This window comes from Neoarius graeffei, chromosome 8 (genome assembly GCF_027579695.1).
Source record: "Neoarius graeffei isolate fNeoGra1 chromosome 8, fNeoGra1.pri, whole genome shotgun sequence".
NCBI lineage: Eukaryota > Metazoa > Chordata > Actinopteri > Siluriformes > Ariidae > Neoarius > Neoarius graeffei.
Window position 1 is genome coordinate 83,789,211 of NC_083576.1, and position 18,948 is coordinate 83,808,158.

General features: G+C 40.7%; 1 pseudogene; it reads right to left on the bottom strand.

Moving 5' to 3' along the window:
• The window catches only part of LOC132889949 (uncharacterized), a 189,210-nt pseudogene extending 175,769 nt beyond the window's left edge, over nucleotides 1–13,441 (bottom strand).
• Between the last annotated feature and the right edge of the window lie 5,507 nt (nucleotides 13,442–18,948).

Here is an 18,948-nt window from a genome sequence, read left to right on the forward strand (position 1 = left end):
AGAGTCACAAATAGTGTTCAGTGTTCGTTGTTACAGCCAAACACAATACACCGATTAGGCATTTTGTATCACAGAATATTAATACATCATTTCATAGTGTTTTGAGTGTTCAAAACTATCCACAAACTGAATAAATCCACAAAATCCGCAATGTAAACAACTCTGGTAAACGCACGCTATAGAGAAAACATGGCGACAGGCCAGCATCACCCAAGGGAGGTTACTGGTATGACGTCACACATAAGTTGACCTAGTTAACAGCTGGCTGCCTAAATTTGGCTGTGCGCGTCAACTTTAAATGCTTGTAGCGGGCGCATCGTGACACTGAGATCGCGGGAAACCGAGGGGCTTGAATAACCCACCAAACCCGACATTTTGACACATGATATAGCCTGATTGCTGAAATTACCGCACGACCCCTTTAAGATGCCATTCCTCACTCAATCTGGCAATCTGACTCTCTCTGCAAATTTAGGCATCTTAAAATGTTTTTATTAATGCCAAATAAAATATCAGGCACAAATTATATATGACAGACATAAATTAATAATTTATAAATTTTATTTCAAACACGTTTTTAGTTAGCGGGACTGCAGCTTATCACCGCTCCCGCCCGCGCGCGCATATGTGCACTTCCGGTCCCGCCCACGCCCGCAATGAGCTTTCAAAATTTGTCCCGTGCCGCACTGCTTTGCAGCGGGTCCCGCGGGAGTGCAGGGCTCTAATTGCTAGTTTAAAGAATTTGGGTGCATAATCAATTCTAAAGGAAGAATGTATTATTTTTAGAAGAGGTTCAATTGCTTCTGGTATTATCTGTTTGAAGAGGTAAGGGATCTAGTACAGAAGTTGAAGATTTTGATGTGGAGATTAATGAAAATTAGTTCGATTTCTCTAAGGGGAGTAAAATATTCTAATTGTTAAATCATTTATATTGTTAACTACAGAGTTACTCTACTTGTCTGGCCTTAAATTATTAGTTTAAAATTTGTCAGATATTTTCAATTTTGTCATTGAAAAAATTCATGAAGTCATTGCTATGACATGTTGCAGGTGTGCATGAGTCTATAGTGGTCTAAATGTGTGCAGAATAAAAATTACATATCAATCAATCAAATAAATAAACCACTCGTTTCCCTATTTGAGCATGCTGACACTTCTGGCGTTTCTAGATCTACACATTTTTCCAGTGGCATTTAAATACAATTTTTTTAACGTGTAGGCAACACCCACTTCAAGAGTAAACCAGAATACACTCACGCCAGTCCACTGCAGGGAATCATGCACCCACACGTGAACAAACTCATTCACACCTAGTGGTAATTTAAGCATAGCCTATTTGCCCATACCTGAAGGAAACAAGTGGACTCAGAGGAAACCTACACAAACATGGGGAGAACATGCAAATCTCAACACAGACAATAATCTGAGCTCAGGATCAAATCCACAACCCTAGAGCTATGATACCATGATGATGCACCACCAGTATTCCCCTAAACCTGTATACAGGTATTTGGACACCTGACCATCACACACACAAATGCTTGTTGAGCATCTCATTCCAGATTCAATCCTCTTTGCTTTTCAATTAAGCTCCACTATTCTGGGAATACTTTCCACCAGAGCATTCATGAGGTCAGGCACTAATGTTGGGTGAGGAGGCCTGGGGTGCAGTTGGTGTTCCACTTCATCCCAATGGTGTTCAGTAGGTTCAAGGTCAGGGTTCTGTGTAGGACACTAGAGTTCTTCCACTCCAAACTTAACACACATGGAGCTTGCTTTGTGCACAGGGACATTGTCATGCTGGAACAGGTTTTGGCTTCTTAGTTCCAGTGAAGAGAATTTGGAAAGCTACAGCTTGCAAAAACATTCAATTGTGTGCTTCTAATGTTGTGGTAACTGTTTGGAGAAGAACCACATATGCGTGTGATGGTCAGGGTGCACAAACTTTAGCCATATATTGTAAATAATTACATCTAGGGTTCGTGCAGGATCTTTGTGAAGACATTCAAGGACATTTCAAGGAGTATTCAAGGACCAAAATCAAAATTTTCAAGGGCCACATCACGATGGGTACAATCAGGATAATGAACATTTGATTGAACTTTTGAATGAGGGAAAACTGGCATTTTGGGTTGCAAAAACCTTTCCAAAATACTCCACAACCAGTTTCAAAACCATGATATCGACATAGTTTGTGTTTATATTTAGTCTTCTTTGCTTTTTGAGGTGTTTAGTTTTGGAATTTACAATCGTTAAAGTCGCTCATGGTTCGAAGCTTGGTAGCCGAGCCTTTTGTCTCGTTTGTTATTAGAAAAAAACGTGGCCTTTGCACAGGTGGTACATTTTATTCATTTCTTTTATTTTCACTTGTTATATTTTAAAACAGATTTCGAAAACAATCGTTAGAAACACAGTCACTGATGTAATTGAAATCTGTTACATCTCAACGACAAATTTAAACATGGAAAACTTTCTAAAAAACTGTATACGGCAGAATTTGTTTGCAACAAACTGTCTCTGTGTTATAGCAATGTAACCATTGCGGCTAAGCAATTTGGTTCACTCAAAAGTAAAAACGTTAACGCTTGAGCTTCTTTAGCACCTCAATTTTATCGTTTACTTCATTAGCCTCGAGTTCCATATCCTTTATTGTCCTCTTGAAGCTGTTGGCTTTCGTGACATGCACTATCTTGCGTTCTTGTTCTGCTACAGTAGTTCCATCAGCTTGTCAACACTCTCTTTCAGTTGAGATGAATCTTCTAGTATACGTCTCCTTCTTGTTTGCATAGCGAAAATTTCATCACTGACATCCTGGTTCATGCGCTCTTTCTCTCTCTCCTTTTGCATGCCTTTCTCTCTCTCCTTGTGCACGCCTGCACGCCCAACAGGAGAATTCAACATGGCACCAGAGAACCAAAGTGCATGTGCGAAAACACAGGAAGCCCAGAGTGTTCATTTTAAATGACAATCATGTCATCGTTTCTATATTCTCTAATTTTTCCTTTTTAATTTAATTCTTACACCTAAATACACGGGAAGAATTTAAGTATTTTTTTCAAGGAGTATTTACAATTTTTCAAGGAATTCTTCCTATTTTCAAAGAGTTTCAAGTGCCCTTGAAATGAGTTTTCAAATTCCAGCAATTTTCAAGGAATTCAAGGACCTGCACGAGCCCTGACATCCATGGAGCTGGAAACCAGTGTTGTTCTGGAGCAAATGTAGGGGCAACTATTTAAATGTATGTATTTAAAGAAAAAAAATTATTTACCAGTAGTTTTTCTTACTCCTACGTATGATATTAAACTCTCTAAAAACATAAAAACCATGCAAGTTCATTTATTCATAATTTGGTGATTAAATTATCTATAACAGAGGCTACATCCCAAATAACCCACTATTATACTTTCAGTGCACTAGATACTGTGTCAGATAGAATAATCAGTGAGTGTTACTGAGCTCCTGATCTCGTACAGAGGTAGCCTTTATTGTCAGGATATTCCTCTTGAACGGTGAGAACTTCAGGTGGGTTCTCGAGGTTGTTTTCATGGTTGTAGATGTTCAACTCCAGTGTCTCCTCTTTCTTCATACAGACTCCTGACACTTCGGATGTCCCTCCATCTGAAATCTCAATTTTCACGTCTTCATACAGCTAAAGATCAAACAAGAATAACACTTATTCAGAAAAGACTTCAGATTTCCTTTTTCATTAAGCTACGGTCACACTACAGCTCACAATGCTTTGTGATGGGTTATAGATGAAAATGAGGCGTTTTGGTGGCGATGCTTGACAACGTACAGGTGAGCTAAAAGTTGTGGTCACACAGCAGGCGAACACTTGACTGTCACATCTTTGCACACTTGAGTCTGGTTCAGGTTGAGTGGCCACGCACACTCACGGAGTGCGTTGTGCGTGATCGTGGGACCCAGTCATTATGAGAAACACCTGATACTGATTTGAGTGCAAATGCATATGAGGACACTGTTTTCACAGAAACTTTGCGAAGTATCATCATCAGTGTCACAGTTGTTTCTAGCCATGATTATGACTCTGGTTAAATACTCTGCTTTCTGTTTTGCTTCTGGTTTCATTTGTGTTTTGTTTTTGTAAACATTACACCTGCTAACAAACATGCATCTTGCACTGACATCTGTCAAACGCCACATACCTGACAAAATACTTTACAAAAGCCTCTGTGAAAACAGCATCCTGATATGCACGTCCTGATTGTGCTCAAATCAGCATCAGGCGTTTTCCATGATAATTGGGTCCCAAGAGCGTGCACAACGCGCTTTTTAAGTCTCGGGGAAGATTAGGCTATGCCGATCAATCTCCTGTGAGCACTGGGGACGTGGATTCGAGTCAAATACATCTCAAGAGGCTCAAAGAAGGTTCTCTGAGCTTCAGTTAGTATTCCCAAACCCATCCGTGAGTATTTGCTGCTTAGTTTGCTGACGAAAACATTGCCACCAAATTTCAATGCATGCATTGACATTTTTTTGCAACATTTTGGGCCACTCACGAAGCAGATACACACCTCGTGAAACTCGGAGAACATCTGCCTTGCATCGCACGATTGGTGGCGATGCTACCAATTTTTCATCGCCAAATATTCAGAAACCCATTGCGAGCTGTAGTGTGAGCAGGGCTTTATGTATTATGAGCGGAGCACCATACCTAAGAAAAAATGGTAAACCCATCGAGTCAATTTTTTGTGGTTTGTCTGTGGACGTGTACCACCAGTCATACACACCGCCTCGTGGCCAGTGTCAGTAATTACCAGTCATACACACTGCCGAGTGGCCAGTGTCAGTAATTACCAGTCATACACACCGCCTAGTGGCCAGTGTTAGTAACTACCAGTCATATAGACCCTTTTTCAGCGTCACGTGATCAAACAGTTGCACACGCACCCTGGTAACAGAAGCAGTAAGCTTCCCAATTGATTCTGGGACAGACTAGCCTACTTATCATTTAAACGTGGATACATACTGTTCTCAGCATCAACATGTCTGGTTGTTGCCTATACGGTTGTACGAATCGCTATTCCACTGGTGGACTAAAGTTTTATAGGATTCCTAAAGGATCACACCCATTTCAGAGCAACAGACGGCGGCTGTGGATGCAGGCGATTAAACGCGTGGACTGGACTGTTGTCACTGTGTTCATGAACATGTTAGTTTCAAACCCTGGTTATGAGAAAGTTGCAAGGCATACGATTTTTGATATGTAATGGAGAGTAATAGCCAACTGAAAGGACAACACAGAAGCATAATTCATCTTTGCATAACTAGCAGCTACATACTGCGTTTCCCAAAACCAAAAACTATGTTTTGCTAACCTGTTATTAACTTGGCCAGGCAATGGGACATTGCATTGCAACCAACAAAGTTGCAAGCTTAAGTTTGTTAACTTAGTTAGCAACTATGGTTTTGGGAAACGTACCTCTGAACAGTTAGCTGCTATCTAAGACTCTACAACAACAAATAGCTGCTAATAGGCTAGTGCTACTTACCCCACCATACAGGTGCAATTCCCAGTCAGGACATAGTTTTCTTGATGGTTGATGATGACCCACGCTTGGTACATAGTGCTCTTGTCTCTGACTTGGTAGCACATCTGACTTTAAAACACAAAATTCTGCGTCTATTTGATGGTACTGGACTTCCTGAACATGACCACAGACGCATACTCGTAAGCATCTAGCGATTTGTAGGCTCATAATTTGTCCATAGTGTACACTTTTGGTTTTTCAATCAAGTATGTACCGTATTTTCCGGACTATACGTCGCTCCGGAGTTTAAGTCGCATCAGCCAAAAAATGCATTATGAAGACGAAAAAAACATATATACGTCGCACCGGACTACAAGTCGCACTTTTTTGAAGGGTTATTCTATCCATAGAATCTGTGATTCTATCTGATAAGTGGCGCGTGGTTACTGCGCGACTGCATTGTTTATTTAATAAACGAACAGCTGAGCAGTGATAACGCACCCTTTGCCCTGTAAGTAGCCTAATCTGATTATTTTAAATATCTACTACTATCTTTAATACTATCACTATTGTTATTACTAATAGCCTATATTATTATTGTAACTAATATTAGTAGCCTATTACTGATGCATTAATCAGTTTGCTTTTAGAATATTTTTACCGGTAGGGCTTATTATCGCCCCATGGCTCTTTCATCTTTGTTATTAAAACTGTAGTCATCATCGAGGAGTGTCATTCTTCATTTTTGTCAAATTTTATTTCATCAAATCAGAGGTCAAGTAGGCTATAGGTCTATCATCTCCAAAGACAGGTACAGTAGTAAAAACAACCGTCTAGTGAAAACAACAACAACAACAACAACAACAACAACCGCTCAGAGAAAAAAAACAGGCAGAAAGTGCGCCTGCCAGTTAATGTCATATCAGATAAAAACATTAAACGTTATTCAGACCATTAACACCATAACATCAGAGACGAAGAATAAAGTTCATCTTGGAAGGAGAGTTATTTTTAAAAATGCAAAACAAAATCATTTATAATAGCCCAGAGAATACTGGCTGAATATGTACCATAACATCAAGTTATTCAATAGCCTATAGGCCTAAAATCAGGGCTTAATTTGAGCCGGAACATGACGGAACAAGATCCGTAACCTCCGTTGTCGGATCCGGCAGCTATTTTCATTTCATTCGGTGTTCCAGCAGCTATTTAAATGGATCAGATCACCTCCGTGACCATCACAAAGGGAAAAAAATCAAACAATAAATTAAATAAGTAAATAAAAATTTTAGTGTTCGGTTTTCATTTTGATATCTGTTGTTGATTTCTCTCCTATGACATCCACAAAATCTATGCGAAAGGGGAAGGGGGGGGGGGGACATGGGGTGTATACTTCCGCTCAACAGAACACCGGGTTTTTTGTAGCCATTAGCTTGTGCTCTGGAAAAAATGGCAAAAAAACAAGAAAGCTTACTAAAATTTTTAAAATGAATTCTCCAACTTGTTTTGTAAACCCTTTATTTCTTAACTATTACTTGAATTGATTGCACTTATGTTTGCTGGCACTGCTTTTAATGAGCAGGAGAAAAACAGGGAGGGCTTGGAAAATGACCGCAGGTTGGAATCAAACCCGGGTCCCCGGATTTATGGTATGGCGCCTTACCCACCTGAGCCACGAAGTCCCGCTGGCACTGTTTTTAAATACCCTACTTAAATCCTTAAAATGAGTCATTTAACTCATGTCTTGTGTGATCTGATCTCCAATGGTGAAATAAACCGGTTGTGATATGAGTACAGTCTGTTATTTTAGAAGATAAATTTAATATATAATTTAATATATAGCCTAATAAAAAATATTTTAGAACATAATATCACGACATATTACTGTCTGTAACTGTTCGTCACTAAAGCGTTTTCTAAGATCATAATGTCTGATATTATTATTTTTTTTTACACACACAATAAGTGCGTGTGCGTAAAGTTATAGTAAACCACCCCCCGCCTTTTTTTTTTGAGTCGCCGGACCCACCCACCTCCTGCATTCCGGGACCTCCCACTTCACAAATTAAGCACTGCCTAAAATCATTACATAACTTATTTAAATAACTATAGGCCTATCATTAATAAACACAGGTCAATCAAGTTTATCAAGATGACGATTTCACTCCAAATCAGCAAATCCATTGAATTCCTCATCCTCGGTGTCGCTTCTGAGCAACTCTGCCAACTCCAGCGGCAGACGAAGTGCCATTTCCTCTTCTTCTGCGTGGCTGTCGTCAGACTCAGCATCAGCTCCAGTTATTCCGCGGTGAAAAAAAAAAAAAAAAAAACATATATACGTCGCACCGGAGTATAAGTCGCATGGCCAGCTGAACCATGAAAAAAAAAGTGCGACTTATAGTCCGAAAAATACGGTACATATATCCAGCCACTGAATATCTGGCCACTTTCTAACATCGTCAACCCACTCACTGATAGAACACGGATCCGGGAGTATAACACCATTTGCCAAAGTTAACTTATTAAAGGGATACGCCACCCCCAAGTGAAATTGAGTCAGTCCCTGCAGTCCCTAGAGTTGGATGAGTGAGCCAAAGCGTTTTGTAGCCAACCCAGCCATTGTCCTGATCTGGAAACGTCCCGGTTAGCTTAGCGTAGTCGCTGTAATCCGGCGTGTCCAGATAGCATTGTCGTTGCAAAAGTGAATCAAATAAGATTTTTTATAATTATTTCTCATGACCTGTACATTCACATCGAGTACACATATCAATGCAAATTAACACGAAGGGATTTACTAGACCAATTTATATCTGGAACTATTTTCGGCCACAGCACAGGCAAAGCACCGCTGCAGGAGCAAAGACACCACGCAGCACCACAACTTCCGTCAATACTCCAGTGTTACCAGGGAAACCAGGGTGTTCAGGTGCTGCGTGGTGTCTTTGCGCCTGCAGCGGTGCTTTGCCTGTGCTGTGGCCGAAAATAGTTCCAGATATAAATTGGTCTAGTAAATCCCTTCGTGTTAATTTGCATTGATATGTGTACTCGATGTGAATGTACAGGTCATGAGAAATAATTATAAAAAATATTGAGTTATTTGATTCACTTTTGCAACGACAATGCTATCTGGACACGCCGGATTACAGCGACTACGCTAAGCTAAGCTAACCGGGACGTTTCCAGATCAGGACAATGGCTGGGTCGGCTACAAAACGCTTTGGCTCACTCATCCAACTCGAGGGACTGCAGGGACTGCCTCAATTTCACTCGGGGTTGGCGTATTCCTTTAAGGTAACTTTCACGTTCTTTCGTTGATAATAAATCCCCTTGCATAGCTTGACAGGCTGTTTAAGTCCGCCATAGTTCCGTTGCCGTACAAACAGAAAAAGGGTCTATACACCGCCTAGTGACCAGTGTTAGTAATTGCCAGTCAAACACCGCCGAGTGGCCAGGGTTAGTAATTGCCAGTCAAACACCGCCGAGTGGCCAGGGTTAGTAATTACCAGTCATACACACCGCCTAGTGGCCAGTGTTAGTAATTACAGTCATACACAGCCGAGTGGCCACTGTTAGTAATTGCCAGTCATACACCGCCTAGTGGAGAGTGTTAGTAATTATCAGTAATACACACCGCCTAATGGCCAGTGTTGGTAATTACCAGTCATACACACCGCAGTGGCCAGTTAGTAATTGCCAGTCATACACCGCCTAGTAGCCAGTGTTAGTAATTACAGTCATACACCGCCTAGTGGCCAGTGTTAATAATTACCGTCATACACACCGCCTAGTGGCCAGTGTTAATAATTACCAGTCATACACACCTCCTAGTGGCCAGTGTTAATAATTACCGTCATACACACCGCCTAGTGGCCAGTGTTAGTAATTACCAATCATACACACCACCTCTGTAGTGGTTAGCGCTGTCGCCTCACAGCAAGAAGGTCCTGGGTTCGAGCCCCCGGGGCCGGCAAGGGCCTTTCTGTGTGGAGTTTGCATGTTCTCCCCGTGTCCGCGTGGGTTTCCTCCGGGTGCTCCGGTTTCCCCCACAGTCCAAAGACATGCAGGTTAGGTTAACTGGTGACTCTAAATTGACCGTAGGTGTGAATGTGAGTGTGAATGGTTGTCTGTGTCTATGTGTCAGCCCTGTGATGACCTGGCGACTTGTCCAGGGTGTACCCCGCCTTTCGCCCGTAGTCAGCTGGGATAGGCTCCAGCTTGCCTGCGACCCTGTAGAAGGATAAAGCGGCTAGAGATAATGAGATGAGATGAGACACACCACCTCGTGGCCAGTGTTAGTAATTACAGTCATAAACACAGCCTAGTGGCCAGAGGTAGCAATTACCAGTCATACACCGCCTAGTGGCCAGTGTTAGTAATTACCAGTCATACACCGCCAGTGTTAGTAATTACCAGTCATACACACCGCCTAGTGGCCAGTGTTAGTAATTACCAATCATACACACCACCTAGTGGTCAGTGTTAGGAATTACCAGTCATACAAACCGCCTCGTGGCCAGTGTTAGTAATTACCAGTCATACACACCGCCTTGGGGCCAGTGTTAATAATTACCATCATACACACCTCCTAGTGGCCAGTGTTAGTAATTACCAGTCATACACCGCCTAGTGGCCAGTGTTAGTAATTACCAGTCATACACACCACCTAGTGGCCAGTTAGTAATTACCAGTCTTACACACCACCTAGTGGCCAGTTAGTAATTACCAGTCATACACACCGCCTCGTGGCCAGTTAGTAATTACCAGTCATACACCGCCTAGTGGCCAGTGTTAGTAATTACCAGTCATACACACCACCTAGTGGCCAGTGTTAATAATTACTGTCATACACACCGCCTAGTGGCCAGTGTTAGTAATTACCAATCATACACACCGCCTAGTGGTCAGTGTTAGGAATTACCAGTCATACACACCGCCTAGTGGCCAGTGCTAGCCAGTAAAGAAATAAAGCAAAAGAGACTGGCTATGATAGAAGATTCTACAACCCAGAAACAGATGGGAGCTTCGCTTTTAGGCAGTGCCTAAATCTATATATTAGGTTCTGTGTGATTAGCAGGACAGATTGTAGGCAGGCAGTGAAGCGAGGCAGCAAAAGACAAACACTGGTCAAACTTTAACATCATACTGTTATTGTTTTTGCAAAACAAATCATTATTGAGCTTTACCTGTGAGGGATCAGGAGACTGAGACGTCCTAGAGGAGCACTGTCCGTCTCCTGCTGAACTCATCATAACAGCTCTACAAAAGATTATTATTATTATTATTACCATTAACAACAACGTTTTTGACATTTCATTATGTATAACTGTTCATGAACTTTTAAACCTCGACATTAATGCTTTTTATTGTGAAAAAGTTTAACAAAAACAAAGCTACAAACTCTTGGTTAGTTAACGAAATCTATATGAATTGTTTTTATCTATTGTATATTTTCGATTTTATATTCATCTCATCTGTAGCTGCTTTATCCTGTTCTACAGGGTCGCAGGCAAATGGGCGAAAGGCGGGGTATACCCTGGACAAGTCGCCAGGTCATCACAGGGCTGACACATAGACACAGACAACCATTCACACTCACACCTATGGTCAATTTAAAGTCACCAGTTAACCTAACCTGCATGTCTTTGGACTGTGGGGGAAAACGGAGCACCCGGAGGAAACCCACGTGGACAACATGCAAACTCCACACAGAAAGGCCCTCGCCGGCCACGGGGCTCGAACCCGGACCTTCTTGCTGTGAGGCAACCGTGCTAACCACTACACCACCGTGCCATTTTGTTTGAAAACTTTCAAAGTTTGCAAATGAGCAAATTCCTTTGATGCATTCTGATTGGATTTTGATAGGATTTCTAGTGCTTCTTAAAAATTCTGTTGGAAAGTGTTTCGTGAGAGAGATGCATTTTAGTCATACTACGACAGTGCAGTATTTATTGAATTGAGTTGTTACTATTTTGGTCAAATCTTATTAAAATTAAATTTATATATATATATATATATATATATATATATATATATATATATATAAAAATAATAGTTCTCTGTATCTTTACATGAGCTTACAGAAGGAAAACACATTTGATGTAATCCAATAATACTTTCATTCACTGTGACTATTTTAAGAAATGATAAACATTCTTCTACAGCATCACTTGTGTTATTTTCTGTGGGTCTCTGTATGTATACAATATTCAGGCAGGAGATTTTTCAGCTCAAAATCTGATTCAAGACTTCCCTTTCATTGTTATTAAAATTCAAGATGAGTATTATTTCAGATTTTGCACTCTGAGCTCTCTCAGGCCTGACACATGAATCCCATCACCTACAGTAACTGATAGAACAATATCAACAATTCAAAAACTCTTTAATTGTATAAATCTGAAATGGTTTGCAATTAATTGGGATCCACTGTTTTTATCGTTTCAGCCGCGCATCAGACCCTCGGCCAACTGAAAATGTCTTTCACGCACTTTTCTCCCCCAGGAGAGTTTTGAAAAGCATTCTCTCATACTGAATGGAGTGGACTTGAACAATGGACACCCATTTGGGATTCGACCTCACAGCTTTATTTTAACTTACCTCAGGGTTGAAAGCGCAATGAATCTTCAAACGTAAGCAAAACAATGCACTTGTATTCTTAATTGTACCAGATATAACCTCCACTGGAAATTTTATTCGAAATATTTAATATAATGATGATTGGCGCGGGGCGGCACGGTGGTGTAGTGGTTAGCGCTGTCGCCTCACAGCAAGAAAGTCCGGGTTCGATCCCCGTGGCTGGCGAGGGCCTTTCTGTGCGGAGTTTGCATGTTCTCCCTGTGTCTGCGTGGGTTTCCTCAGAGTGCTCCGGTTTCCCCCACAGTCCAAAGACATGCAGGTTAGGTTAACTGGTGACTCTAAATTGACCGTAGGTGTGAATGGTTGTCTGTGTCTATGTGTCAGCCCTGTGATGACCTGGCGACTTGTCCAGGGTGTACCCCGCCTTTCGCCCGAAGTCAGCTGGGATAGGCTCCAGCTTGCCTGCGACCCTGTAGAAGGATAAAGCGGCTAGAGATAATGAGATGAGATGAGAGATGATTGGCGCTGTTATCTTCAGATTTTCCAGCAAGAAACATACAGAGCCTTTTTCTTCTCCAATGTTCTCTGGCGGTTGGAGGAGCACCGAGGCGCTTTAGTGCCCCCACCTGGTCTACTACTTTATTAATTGATAAAGCGTATTTAAACACATCACATCAATATAAATAAAACACATCAATACAAGTAATATAAAACTTATAAAATAAATTAAAATAAATAAAACTAAAGTTCAAGGCTAACATACAGGGACGAGGTGGAGCGGCTGTCAGAGTGGTGCAAAGTCAGCAATCTGCTCCTCAACACCACCAAAACAAAGGAGCTGGTTATTGACTTTAGGAAAAACAAAGCTGACATCCAGCCACTCATCATCAACGGGGCCTGTGTGGAGAGGGTCCCGGTGTTCAGGTGTTCATTTTCCTCAATAAATAAATGACCAAGTATTATATTTTTGTCTCATTTGTTTAACTGGGTTCTCTTTATCTACTTTTAGGACTTGTGAGAAATATAGAAAATTCTAAAGGGTTCACAAACTGTCAAGCACCACTGTATGTCCACCGATGGAATTCAGCAGCAGCGTGACAGGTCGAGAACCTGCAGCGGGTCAGGATTTGCAGCGGCAGCTCTCGTGGAAAAAGGTGTTTCTTTGTCATCATCTTCATTGTAGGCCTTGTTGCCTGGAGATAGAGGGGAGAGAGCAATCAGCAAGCTTTTGGATCTCAGAGAGCACTGACCTCTTTGGTTGCAGCACTGATTTGTACTCCCCTTGCTGCTGAAGGAGAGCAGAGAGTGCCATCACTTGAGTGGAGTCAGCTGTGTGTGTAGTTCTCAGGCTCCAACCAGTGACATGTGGCGGTCCAAAACAGAGGTGCTGAAATGGTGTCGTCTCTTCAGGGCAGCAGGGTGAGGAGCAACACAGAGAGATGCTGGAGGATTTCTTGAGTTACTGCCACAGATCATAAAACGTATCTCACACACAGTACTTGGTTAAATCTATAACACCAACCATATTAATTGCTGTTTTAAGAAAACAAATCATCAATGTTAGAGCTTTCTCCAATGTTGAATGAATGAATGAATTTATTTTATTTCGAACACGTACAAAAAATGTATGTAACTATTTGTACATACAAAAGAAAGAAAACGAGAAATAAATAAATAAAATAACATAAAAAGCTAAGACATTACAAAACACCGCACATTGTTCGAAAAAGGAGTGGGAAGAAGTACAATACTTTTTAAATTTCCCACCCCTTTTTAACTACCCCGAAATCCAAACTACATTAATACACCTATAAAAATATACACCATATATACACTTCATGAATATCTATATAAATATATAATTACAAAAATAAATATATTCTACATACCATATATATATATATATATATATATATATATATATATATATATATATATATACTTCATAAATATCTATATACAGTGGTGCTTGAAAGTTTGTGAACCCTTTAGAATTTTCTATATTTCTGCATAAATATGACCTAAAACATCATCAGATTTTCACACAAGTCCTAAAAGTAGATAAAAATAACCCAGTTAAACAAATGAGACAAAAATATTATACTTGGCCATTTATTTATTGAGGAAAATGATCCAATATTACATATCTGTGAGTGGCAAAAGTATGTGAACCTTTGCTTTCAGTATCTGGTGCGACCCTCTTGTGCAGCAATAACTGCAACTAAACATTTCTGGTAACTGTTGATCAGTCCTGCACACCGGCTTGGAAGAATTTTAGCCCATTCCTCCGTACAGAACAGCTTCAACTCTGGCATGTTAGTGGGTTTCCTCATATGAACTGCTTGCTTCAGATCCTTCTACAACATTTCGATTGGATTAAGGTCAGGACTTTGACTTGGCCATTCCAAAACATTAACTTTATTCCTCTTTAACCATTCTTTGGTAGAACGACTTGTGTGCTTAGGGTCGTTGTCTTGCTGCATGACCCACCTTCTCTTGAAATTCAGTTCATGGACAGATGTCCTGACATTTTCCTTTAGAATTCACTGGTATAATTCAGAATTCATTGTTCCATCAATGATGGCAAGCCGTCCAAGCCCAGATGCAGCAAAACAGGCCCAAACCATGATACTACCACCACCGTGTTTCACAGATGGGATAAGGTTCTTATGCTGGAATGCAGTGTTTTCCTTTCTCCAAACATAACGCTTCTCATTTAAACCGAAAAGTTCTATTTTGGTCTCATCCGTCCACAAAACATTTTTCCAATAGCCTTCTGGCTTGTCCACATGATCTTTAGCAAACTGCAGATGAGCAGCAATGTTCTTTTTGGAGAGCAGTGGCTTTCTCCTTGCAACCCTGCCATGCACACCATTGTTGTTCAGTGTTCTCCTGATGGTGGACTCATGAACATTAACATTAGCCAATGTGAGAGAGGCCTTCAGTTGCTTAGAAGTTACCCTGGGGTACTTTGTGACCTCACCGACTATTACACGCCTTGCTCTTGGAGTGATCTTTATTGGTTGACCACTCCTGGGGAGGGTAACAATGGTTTTGAATTTCCTCCATTTGTACACAATCTGTCTGACTGTGGATTAGTGGAGTCCAAACTCTTTAGAGATGGTTTTGTAACCTTTTCCAGCCTGATGAGCATCAACAACGCTTTTTCTGAGGTCCTCAGAAATCTCCTTTGTTCGTGCCATGATCCACTTCCATAAACGTGTGTTGTGAAGATCAGACTTTGATAGATCCCTGTTCTTTAAATAAAACAGGGTGCCCACTTACACCTGATTGTCATCCCATTGATTGAACACACCTGATTCTAATTTCACCTTCAAATTAACTGCTAATCCTAGAGGTTCACATACTTTTGCCACTCACAGATATGTAATATTGGATCATTTTCCTCAATAAATAAATGACCAAGTATAATATTTTTGTCTCATTTGTTTAACTAGGTTCTCTTTACCTACTTTTAGGACTTGTGTGAGAATCTGATGATGTTTTAGGTCATATTTATGCAGAAATATAGAAAATTCTAAAGGGTTCACAAACTTTCAAGCACCACTGTAAATATTTAATTACAAAAATAAATATATCCTACATACCATATATACACTTCATAAATATCTATATAAATATATAATTACAAAAATAAATATCTACTACATACCTATCCCTATAAATATAAATATATAAACTATCCCCATAAATAAATATATACCATATACTAAGTTAGTTCTAATATAACAATCAACCCTATTCCATTTATTCCTCATCATCCTCCGTTAACATACTTCCTCTTCTATATACTTGTTTAAAATATTTTTGTACCTTTTTTTAAATAGATTTATATTTGCACTTTGTTTTATTTCTGTCTCCAGTCTGTTCCATAAAGTCACCCCACAGCTCGATACGCACATGTTTTTCATATTTGTTCGAACCTCTGGTTTTTTAAAATTTAGGTCTCCCCTTAGATTATATCCCCCTTCTCTCTCACTAAACATTCCTTGTATATTTTTTTGGCAATAGATTATTTCTCGCTTTTTACATTATTTGTGCTGTTCTGAATTTGACCAGATCCATAAATTTCAACGTGTGATTTTATGAATAGTGAGTTTGTGTGATCTCTGTATCCTGTTTTGTTTATTGTCCTTATTGCTCTTTTCTGTATTGTACATATCGGCTGCAGAGTGGTTTTGTAGGTGTTTCCCCAGACTTCGACACAGTAAGTCAGATATGGCAAAATAACGAGTAATATAGAGTATGCAAAGATTTGCAATCAAGAATCTGTTTTGTTTTCCACAGAATTGCCGAGCACTTTGCCAGTTTTGCTCGTATGTATACTACATGAGGTTTCCAGCAGACTTTATGATCCAAAATCACACCAAGAAATTTAATTTCCTGTACCATTTCTATCTTAGTATTGTCTATTATCAATTATTATATATTTTTAAACAAGTATATAGAAGAGGAAGTATGTTAACAGAGGATGATGAGGGATAAACAGAATAGGGTTGATTGTTATATTAGAACTAACTCAGTATATGGTATATATTTATTTATGGGGATAGTTTATATATTTATATTTATAGGGATAGGTACAGTGGGGCAAAAAAGTATTTAGTCAGCCACCAATTGTGCAAGTTCTCCCACTTAAAAAGATGAGAGAGGCCTGTAATTTTCATCATAGGTACACTTCAACTATGAGAGACAGAATGGGGGGAAAGAATCCAGGAAATCACATTGTAGGATTTTTAATGAATTAATTGGTAAATTCCTCGGTAGAATAAGTATTTGGTCACCTACAAACAAGCAAGATTTCTGGCTCTCACAGACCTGTAACAACTTCTTTAAAGGTCCCATGGCATGAAATGTTTACTTTCTGAGGTTTTTTTAACGTTAAAATGAGTTCCTCTGACCTTCTTAAGTCACCCCAGTGGCTAGAAATTTCATAATGTGTAAACCAAACTATGCCCAACATTTGAGAATGGCGCGTCAAAACGGCGCGTTGATAAACTCTTCCCTTGCCTACGTCAGCAAGGGAGATGATCCCCACACCCCCCCCTCTGGATTCCCACCCACTGTATGGATTGCCCGCCCAGCTCAAAAGTTGCCACCAAACATGGAAGTTGCGCTGTACATGAATGTGACAACACAGAAAGGAGTCTGTTTTTACTGCCGACGGGAGAGCCCCTGAAGACGCAGTGGCTTAATTTTATTTACTCCAATAATACGCCGTCGAGTCTACCTAAGACGGTGTATGTTTGTCGGAAGCATTTTCCTGATGAATGTTTCCACAACTTGGGACAGTACAGGGCAGGTTTTGCACATCAACTGTCACTGAAGCCTGGGTCCGTACCAAGCATCCCTGCCGCATCAGCCACAAACACCAAACAAGTAAGTGTATAACTGTTAAGTCGTTTTGCCGTGTTTTAAAATCGGTGCCACGTTAGCCTTGCAATGGCTACATTAGCTGTGCAGCTAACCGCTTCCTGCAGTTAGCTAGGTGCTCTGCGCTGCAAAACCAAAAAGCATGCAGCATGCTCTGTTAAACTGAGTTTAGTCTGGAAATTGACTGTAACTTATGAGCTTATGTTTTGCCATGTTTTAAAATCGGTGCCACGTTAGCCTTGCAATGGCTACATTAGCTGTGCAGCTAACCGCTTCCTGCAGTTAGCCAGGTACTCTGCGCTACAAAACCAAAAAGCATGCAGCATGTTCTGTTATAATAGCCAATCAAAACAGTTTTTACAAAGACACCCACATTCTTTTTTTAAGTCACTTGTTCATTTTATGTTTGTTCAGTAAAAACCCAAACATTTGTTGAATTTATTTTATTTCCTCGCGTCACACCTTAATGACGTCAGCGCGCGGTATTTTTCCCTTCACGGTTTGTTCCTTCTCTCTCGCCATAGTAAGACACCCACATCCGCTTGTTCTGACCCACTGGAGGTAGCATCACAGTGCTGTTAGCCAATCAGAGGTAACACATTTACATGTCATGAATATTAATGATAAGACCCACCCCCACCCTCTACCCTTCCCCGCCTCCTGCTTCTCATTAGCAAAACGACGCACTGGGAAAAGTGCTGAAATGGGGCTTTCTCCCAGGAGGCTATATCTACGTGCCGAGGGTTCATTTCGAGAAAGGCTGAGGATATAACATCCGGAAACCTCCACGAGCCCGTTGAAAGCATCAACAAACCACCATGCCATAGGACCTTTAAAGAGGCTCCTCTGTCCTCCACTCGTTACCTGTATTAATGGCACCTGTTTGAACTCGTTATCAGTATAAAAGACACCTGTCCACAACCTCAAACAGTCACACTCCAAACTCCACTATGGTCAAGACCAAAGAGCTGTCAAAGGACACCAGAAACAAAATTGTAGACCTGCACCAGGCTGGGAAGACTGAATCTGCAATAGGTAAGCAGCTTGGTGTGAAGAAATCAACTGTGGGAGCAATTATTAGAAAATGGAAGACATACAAGACCACTGATAGTCTCCCTCGATCTGGGGCTCCACGCAAGATCTCACCCCGTGGGGTCAAAATGATCACAAGAACGGTGAGCAAAAATCCCAGAACCACACGGGGGGACCTAGTGAATGACCTGCAGAGAGCTGGGACCAAAGTAACAAAGGCTACCATCAGTAACACACTATGCCGCCAGGGACTCAAATCCTGCAGTGCCAGATGTGTCCCCCTGCTTAAGCCAGTACATGTCCAGGCCCGTCTGAAGTTTGCTAGAGAGCATTTGGATGATCCAGAAGAGGATTGGGAGAGTGTCATATGGTCAGATGAAACCAAAATAGAACTTTTTGGTAAAAACTCAATTTGTCGTGTTTGGAGGAGAAAGAATGCTGAGTTGCATCCAAAGAA